The sequence below is a fragment of the Centrocercus urophasianus genome, unplaced genomic scaffold (assembly GCF_019232065.1).
Source record: "Centrocercus urophasianus isolate 14NV4802_14NV808 unplaced genomic scaffold, USGS_Curo_1.0 seq_39, whole genome shotgun sequence".
In the NCBI taxonomy this organism is placed as follows: Eukaryota; Metazoa; Chordata; class Aves; order Galliformes; family Phasianidae; genus Centrocercus; species Centrocercus urophasianus.
The window spans coordinates 1,189,808-1,197,661 of record NW_024884966.1 but is presented as its reverse complement, the minus strand read 5'-3'; positions in this window follow the sequence as shown (position 1 = coordinate 1,197,661).

Below are 7,854 nucleotides of genomic sequence, written 5' to 3'. Positions count from 1 at the left end.
GCAGGAAAAAAAATCAGGCAATTTAATAGCAAAGGCACCCAGGAGGCTGTATCTGAATATGCTTCGTAGTGCAGTTTAGTCCATCAGCATAGGTCAAGGCACCGAGTCCCTATTTTAATGAAATACAAAATAAAAGCAAACACACAAACAAAATAGCCAGTAGCAACAACAACTTGAGGACACAGCCCAACCAAAACAGTCAAAACCACTACTGCTCTCCCAAGGCACTGCTTTCTCCATTCATATGCTGCCTTCAGAGTACCCCTAAGATGTTTTGAGTCAACAGGACTTGCACTTATTTATGCCATGGTTGACTAACCACTATTTTGCTAACTTCCTTCCTTTCCTGAATGTTCCCCCTGCTTCTCTGTCTTGGACGATGACCTTATCATGTAAACATTTCCCAAATGCCATCAGGACCTCAACTTGACACTTCAGAGTAGTATCAGTATTTTAGAGTAGTATTTTAGAGTAGTACTTATTGGTAAGCCTACACTATTTCATGTTGATGGGGCTTTTTCTTCACAGCCCTCATCCTGCTGATGTCCAGCAAAGTCAGTGAGAGCTTTTCCCTCAGTTCTTGTGGGGGATGTCTGTGGCTCCTGCCTGCTTTTCTTCCTAATAAATAATCACATTTTGCTGGCAGCCATCTCTACAATTCAAGTGTGGCACTGTATTGAAAGGACCCGTTTTAGGGTAGAAACAGAATTTGTCCCTTTCAAAGGAGGGGTTTAGTGAATCACAGGATGGTTTGGGTTGGAAAGGGCCAGAAAGATCATCTGCTTATCTGCAGACAATACAGGGTGCAGCTGCTAAGCTTGCCTTGCTAAGATTGCCCTGATCCATCAAAGCGTGCAAAGCCAGTGCTTCACCCCTGTAGCCCCTCCACCTGAGATTATTCTCACCTGGTTTCAGCCATTCTGTATCTAGATACCTAATCTGAGCAGTCCTCTGGAAGGGGAAGTGGTTCTTCACATCCCAAGAGAGGCAGCCAAAGCTCTGGGCGGTGCTCATCTCACACCACTGATGGCAGAGGCACCTCACTCTGAGGAAGCCAACAGCTGGTGTGGCTGGATGGACCTACCTGAGGTTGCCAATGGTTGGTGAAGCTGGACCTACCTGAAGGGCTTGGGTGAGTACCTGGCTCGTCAGGCTCATGCCAAGGTGCAATGGGCTCTGCATTTAGCCCTGCTAAATGTTCTGCAGCAATTCCTGAGATAAATTTAAAAAAAAATTTCTCCTCTCCCTCATCACCATCAATTATTTGATCCTCGTGGTTCAAATTAAGATGAATGAGCAGACCTGTGACTCAGCAGCCAGCTTTCTGTGAGGGTTTAGCATCCTTCTAAATGAAGGTTTCTGTGGTAAGGCTACCAGTGTGCTGGTGGGATTTACCTGAATTTGTGGCTGAATTTATGGTTGAATTCATTGGAAAATCTGGCCCAGCCTGTACATATAGAATGGGAAGATGTCTGGCTCTTTAGTAAGCCTGATCCCTTGCATTTCAACTGGTTTCTTGTCTACCCTTTCTGCAGCTGTTACCTCTTGCTGTCCTACAAGGAGAGAAACAACTCAGTGCTTGAAACACAAAGAAAGAGAGAGGAAAAAAAAGAGAGAGAATTGTACAGAGGCCTGGTTTCCAGCACTCATCTTCACAGGCATGTGGGCACGATGTGAATTTGCAGCTCTATGGGACCAAACGCTTTGCATTCACACAGGCAGGACAACTACTTGATCCCCTACTGAGACATGAATCCCTGGGCTCAGGCTGACATCACCCCTGGTTTGTACAGCTTTGGGCTGCCAGTGTGTGAGAAGCCAGTCATCTTCCTACAGCAATGGGATGGCAAACGACAGGATGGGTCTGGCCATCCAGTGGAACTGTCACCTAGCCCGGCTTGGCTGGACGAATGGCTGCAGGAAGATGGCTTCACCTCTGTAGGGTTTGGACACACAAATCTGCTCTGAGCTGGGACTTCAGTGTCACTGCCTGGAGAGTGTGAAGTGGGCACCACATTGGGTGACCAAGCAGATGCTTCAAATGAGGAGAAAATGTCATCTGCCTTCCATGCCCACAGTTATGCATGCACAAATATGTCAAGGGCATCAAGAATTTTATAATGATACTCCCTCAGCCATGGTTCCAGTTTAAACCGCTGTAATAAACAAAATACACAGAGCACATCGTTGGCACCAGAAGGTATAATTTTCTCTGAGTAGAAATATTACCAAAAAAAAAAAAAAAAAAAGTAGGATTTCATCCAACTTAGGAAGAAATCTATGCAGATCTTTCCTTTCATTAAATTTCTCAACTATTATTAAAGGCAAGTGAGTAGCCAGAAATTCTTTGATGATGACATTGAATCATTTGATGATAGAGTACTTTGGAAAGGGCTGCAGATGCTGGTAAAAACCTTGGGTCTCAGGAAGAATTATCTTTCAAATGTTACAATACTTTCCCTTTTGGGGGAATACTTTTAACTCTCTTTTTCAAGTGAGCTCTACATTTTCTCTCAAATACTTTGGGCTTGCAGCTATGAGAAGAGCGATATATAAGGCGTTTTCTTCTGGAGCTGCTGAGGGGCTGGAGAGATGGAAAGAGAAAGAAAGTACCACGGCAAGAGACCCTGGCACTGTAGGAAGTGAACCACACAGCCCTCAATAATAACAGAAGTGTTTACTTTCCTACTGTTTAAGACAATCCAGAAAACCATCAGGAAAACACAAGTTACATAGGGAACAGTTCAGCACTGTGTAACTTAGGGAACAGGTTGCCCAAGGAGCATCCTCCATCCCTGCAGGCATTCAAGGCCAGGCTGGATGTGGTTCTGGGCAGCCTGGGCTGCTGGTTGGCGACCTGCACACAGCAGGGGTTGGGACTGGAGGAGCGCTGTGGGCCTTTGAACCCAGGCCACTCTGTGATGCTACAATTCTATGAACTCCTCCTTATTAGAAATTCTATTATCTACACATCTTTACAGCAATTCCTAGCTATTTAGATTGTATTACTGGGGACACTTCAAAGAAGACATGATTTGCCAAGGTGGTCCTCAGAGGATGGACTATTTCAAGGTGCTTCTCTTGCCATGTCACTCCCATCTGGTGGCATTAATCTTCTCCCAAATCTCATCTTTCTGGTTGTTGTTTTTTTTGAAGTCAGTGTAAATGCCTTCATTCTGTAAACAAAATGAACTTGTCCTCAAGCACACATAAAATTCCATCACAGATCAACAGACTAAGTAATCCCACTGACTTCAAGCCTTTACTGACTTTAGGGATAAGTATGTGACTATGAGGTTTGTCAAGTGGGAGTCAAAGAATCAGAAGACCCAATGCAAGTGGTACCTGGCCAGCTTTGGAGGACAACAAAAATGAGACAGAGGGTTCTTGTGAGTTCACCTGAGAAACGGAAGCAGAAATCATTTCTTCCTCCTCTTCATCATACAATCACAGAATGGCTTGGGTTGGAAGGGACCTCAGGGATCACGAAGCTCCAACCCCCCTGTGCCATGCAGGGCCACCAACCTCCCCATTTCACAGCAGCCCAGGCTGCCCAGGGCCCCATCCAACCTGGCCTTGAACACCTCCAGGGATGGACGGGGCATCACAGCCTCTCTGGGCAGCTGTTCCAGCACCTCACCACTCTCACAGCACACAACTTCCCTCTGACATCCAAATTTCCCCCTGACATCCAATAAATCCATCCATAAATGAGACAGGTCAAGAGCAAACGTGGCACAGGACAGGCACAGATGGCAAACAGCACAAGGAATGAAATAGCACTGACATTGTCATGGTCATTCTCTCTCTAATGTCCTACCTGGTCCCAGAAGCCAGTGGAAACAGAGACACTCAAACACCCAGAGAAGAACTTTTCAGAGAAGGCTTTTGTACTTCTTCCATGTTCCTACACTTCTCCATGGAACCAGCATGTCTCCTTGACTCTTGCTTTCTCTCCCAAGCCCACAGTCTCTGGGTTTCTCTTGTAACTTACCAGCACTGTATTCTTTCTTTACTTACCCTGGTTGGTCCTTCCCCTTCCAGATGAAGTAGGGTTGTGCCTTAAAGCAAACCACAGCATCCCATTAAAATGTGACTTGATGAGGCCGAGCAAGAGCCCAAAGCTGCCCAAGCAGCTGCTTTTCCCACTGCCTTTCTGAGCACCAGCTGGAATGGATAACACCTTCATTGTTCTTTCCCCTTTCAAGAGCTCCATGGGGATGGGTGCATCGAGAGCTGCCCCAGTCCCAAAGGTGGCCACGAGAGCCTTGTGCAAAGTGGATGTTAGAGCAGAAGTGGAGAAAATGTTTTTATCAGGTTTTACATCAGCAAAAGTCACATCAACTAATTTCCTTGCTGCCTCTGCACCTTCCCAGCCCAGGTCCCCCCTGAAGAGGTTCAGACCTGCCTCATTTCTCTGTGCACAGCACTCACAGCTGGGGGATTTGGCTGCCAGTGGAGCCCCAGAACCAGGCTGGTGGCTGTTGGGAACAATGGCATTGTTGCCACAGGAATAAACATCCTGGTGGCTCGTTGGTGTTTATCTGTATCCCCATTCTCTGCTGATTAACCCAGCCAAGCGAGGTCTTCATGTGGTAATTACAGCACAGCTCATTTGTGTGTGTTTTACAATGGTGTTGATATAATCCCACTAGAGCACCCCAACCATGTGCAAGGAGTTCCCACCAGAAATCCAAATAACGCCCCAGTGCTGCTGACAGCTTAATAACATGACAAAGTTCAGTCCCGCTGGATGTCAGGGACAGGAATGCGGCTCAGGCTGCTCTGACCTGCAGCTTTCCAAACACCGTACAGTTGGGGCTGAGCGTTTGACAAATAACCTTTTCTTTGCCTGCTCATATCCATCAGGCGTTACCAGGTGCCACAGAGAGGCCACATGCCACTGTTAAAATGTTAAATTGAGTGGCACGGCCATCAGAAGCTCTGGGGAGGGACATTTATCTTTATTATTATTGTTATTAATAATGCAGATATTGCTGCACGTCGCATTCCAAGGTATTTTTGCAGCACTAAATCATCCAAATGCCCATTGACGGCCCTGATAAATCACACAATAAACCAAAATTCAATACAGCTGTCAGCCCAGGCCCCGAGCAAATCGCAGGGAGCTCAATTGTGAAGTTTAAGCAGGGACTGTGTGCAGTGGGACGGGAGCAGTGTGGCATGCACTGATGGCATTGGGAAAGGGATGGCTGCTCATGATGGCATTTCTCATTGTTTTCCTCTTTCTGCTTACTTTTTTTCTTTTTTTTCCACTGTTTCCTTACTTCTTCCTTAAACCTTTTCTCCCTGTCCGCATCGCTTCTTCTTCTGCTCCTCTCCTTCCCTCCCATCCCGTCTCTGTCCTCCACCACTTGACTTCCAACTCACCATCCCCTTTCTCTCTCTCTCTCTCTTCTGCCCCTCCCCATCAAAGAAAGGAAACCGTAACCCAAAGGAAGAACAAGAATTGAACCGATGCCAATGCAATGGGCCAAGAGGCTACATATGGAACCAGCAAATCACAGAGCCATGAAGGATGTTAGTGATTTAAAGTTATGTATATTGAAGTCTGGATCTTAAAATGAATCCATAATGGTAGAGGTAACTAATGGGGAGACTTAACTGACAGCAAGCAGAATTTTTTCTTTAACGTCGTTACGTTCCCACAAACTCCTCTTTTCCGGTCCCCACCCTTCCCGTGCTCCCCTTTCTGATTAGTTCAATGCTGACAGTGAAAAGCTAAAGCTGCTGCTTGATGAATAAAGAACTGAAGCCCATACACCGTAAATAGGAGTGCTCCCTGGGCTGCATGCAGAGAGGGGCATCCCATGGGCCGTTCTGGGGAGCTGTACCCTGTGGCAAGGGATGACTGATGTTCCTGCCTGAATGAATACAGCAGCATGAGTCCCGCTGTGATACGAGGTACCTCCCCCCCAGGATGAGTGGCAAGAAGCAGCTGGTCCCCCTCACACACCAAATGCACCAGTTGTCTGTGAGCACTGCAGATATCCTGAGTTAAAATGCTGCTCTGAGCTACGTGTGTGGATAGATGCACGTTTGGGTACATGTGCATACAAAATATTATATATTGGAAAAAAAACCAAACAAACTACACACGACATTCACCATAGTTGCAAAGTCAAACACTCCAATGATGGGAAAGGGGAAATATTGTTCATTTGACCTGAATTTGCTACTTTATATAGATGAGCATCCTGGTGGCCCCACGACATGAGGTGGCACCATGCACAGTGCAGAGGCACTGAGCACCCCCTGCTGCACCTGAAGGCAGTGGGAACTGCCAAATACTTGCCTCTGCTACTTAGTGTATATTCATACACACCCTTCCAAGCTCATCTGTGCCCACTCATCCAGAGATTGTTCCTTACAAGCAGCCATCCAGTTTAAGAAGGAGCACCCACAGCTCTGGGCAGCAGTGCCAGGGCTTCCCATTAGGATTTCTCCCTAATGTCTAATCTAAACCTGTCCACCCGTCTTCTTCATTTAAAACCCTTGCCCAGTGTAAGTGAAGCACTTGCCAACAATGCTGCTGTAGAAAACACGACTCCAGGACTGTTTGGAAGATCTTCTGGGCTGAGTGTTAAGGGATAAAGAAGGTTCAGGACCACACATTGCCAAGCAAAGAAATGGCATTGCAGTTTTCCTATGCTGGGGGAACTAGAACTATTAGAACTACCCCCTCATTCTCTCTGCTTTTATTTTTTTTTCTTTTTTTTCTTTTTTTTCAATATAGGGCTTTCCACACTACTGCACCTTCTTCCCTATGGCACGAAATTCCCTTTTGCTTTCCGCACTGCTTATCTAAAGCAATGCTTAAACAGATGAAAGACCCCGCAGTGTGGATACATTGCAGGGCTGTGTCTCCCTCCAGCTGCAGAAGAGCAGAGTGGGAACGTCTCAGGACGCAGAGAAAACCAGCCTGGAAACATCACCACGCTGCAGGGTTTTCCTTTTCCTCCATGCTTCCCTGGGGAAAGCCTAGATGCTGTTAGCGGTGTCTGAATACTGGCCAGATTATGGGGCATGTGGGTAGAGCCTATATTTATTTTTTTAGAAGTATATATTTGTTTGATGTTTTGCAAGCATCTGCTTAAGATTTCTGTGCTTATCTAACGGGAGGAAAGAGCCCATTCTTCCCAAAGCCAATTCAGTGCAAGAAAAAGTCGTAACGCCGCTGGGCCCCTTTGTTTCATCCTTCGCCAGAGGGACTCCATGATTCCTTTGCTGCTCCTCGGAGAGCCAAGAGCGGTGGCTGGCGATTAAAGGCATCTGCGGGGCTCACGAGAGGGAAGGCATGCAGGAGATGAAGAATGGATGGCACCTGAAAGGCCTAAACACTTGGCTGGCGCAGTCTGGGCTGATAGCAGCACGTCTGATGGGATGTGCAGGGTAGTACAGCAGGTATGGAGGTGAAATAAAGAGAAAACAAATGAACTGCTTGCTGACAAAGCTCCCTCCAGCCCTCCCCTGGGGGAAGAGGTGCCAGCAGCTCCGTGGAGCCACTAAGGAGGGATTAGTTGGGTAAGGAGCAACTCAACGACTGAATGACCAAAAAATGACCAGTAGAACGGTGAGGCTGCTGGGGAAATAGAGGAAGCTTCAGTTTGTGCAGAGGAGATGCATAAGGAATGAAATGAATAAGACAGGAAAAGTAAAGAGTGGACAAGCTTTTGTGCCTGCTCAGTACGACAGACCCCAGGAGCCTCATCAGCCTTCGGTGCTGGTCATCCTCAGAGATGAACTCTTTGTGCAAACGCAATGAGCCGAGGAGCAACATCACACCAACACTCACGAGCGTGGGCTTGGAAATACGTTCTCATTTTCATATCA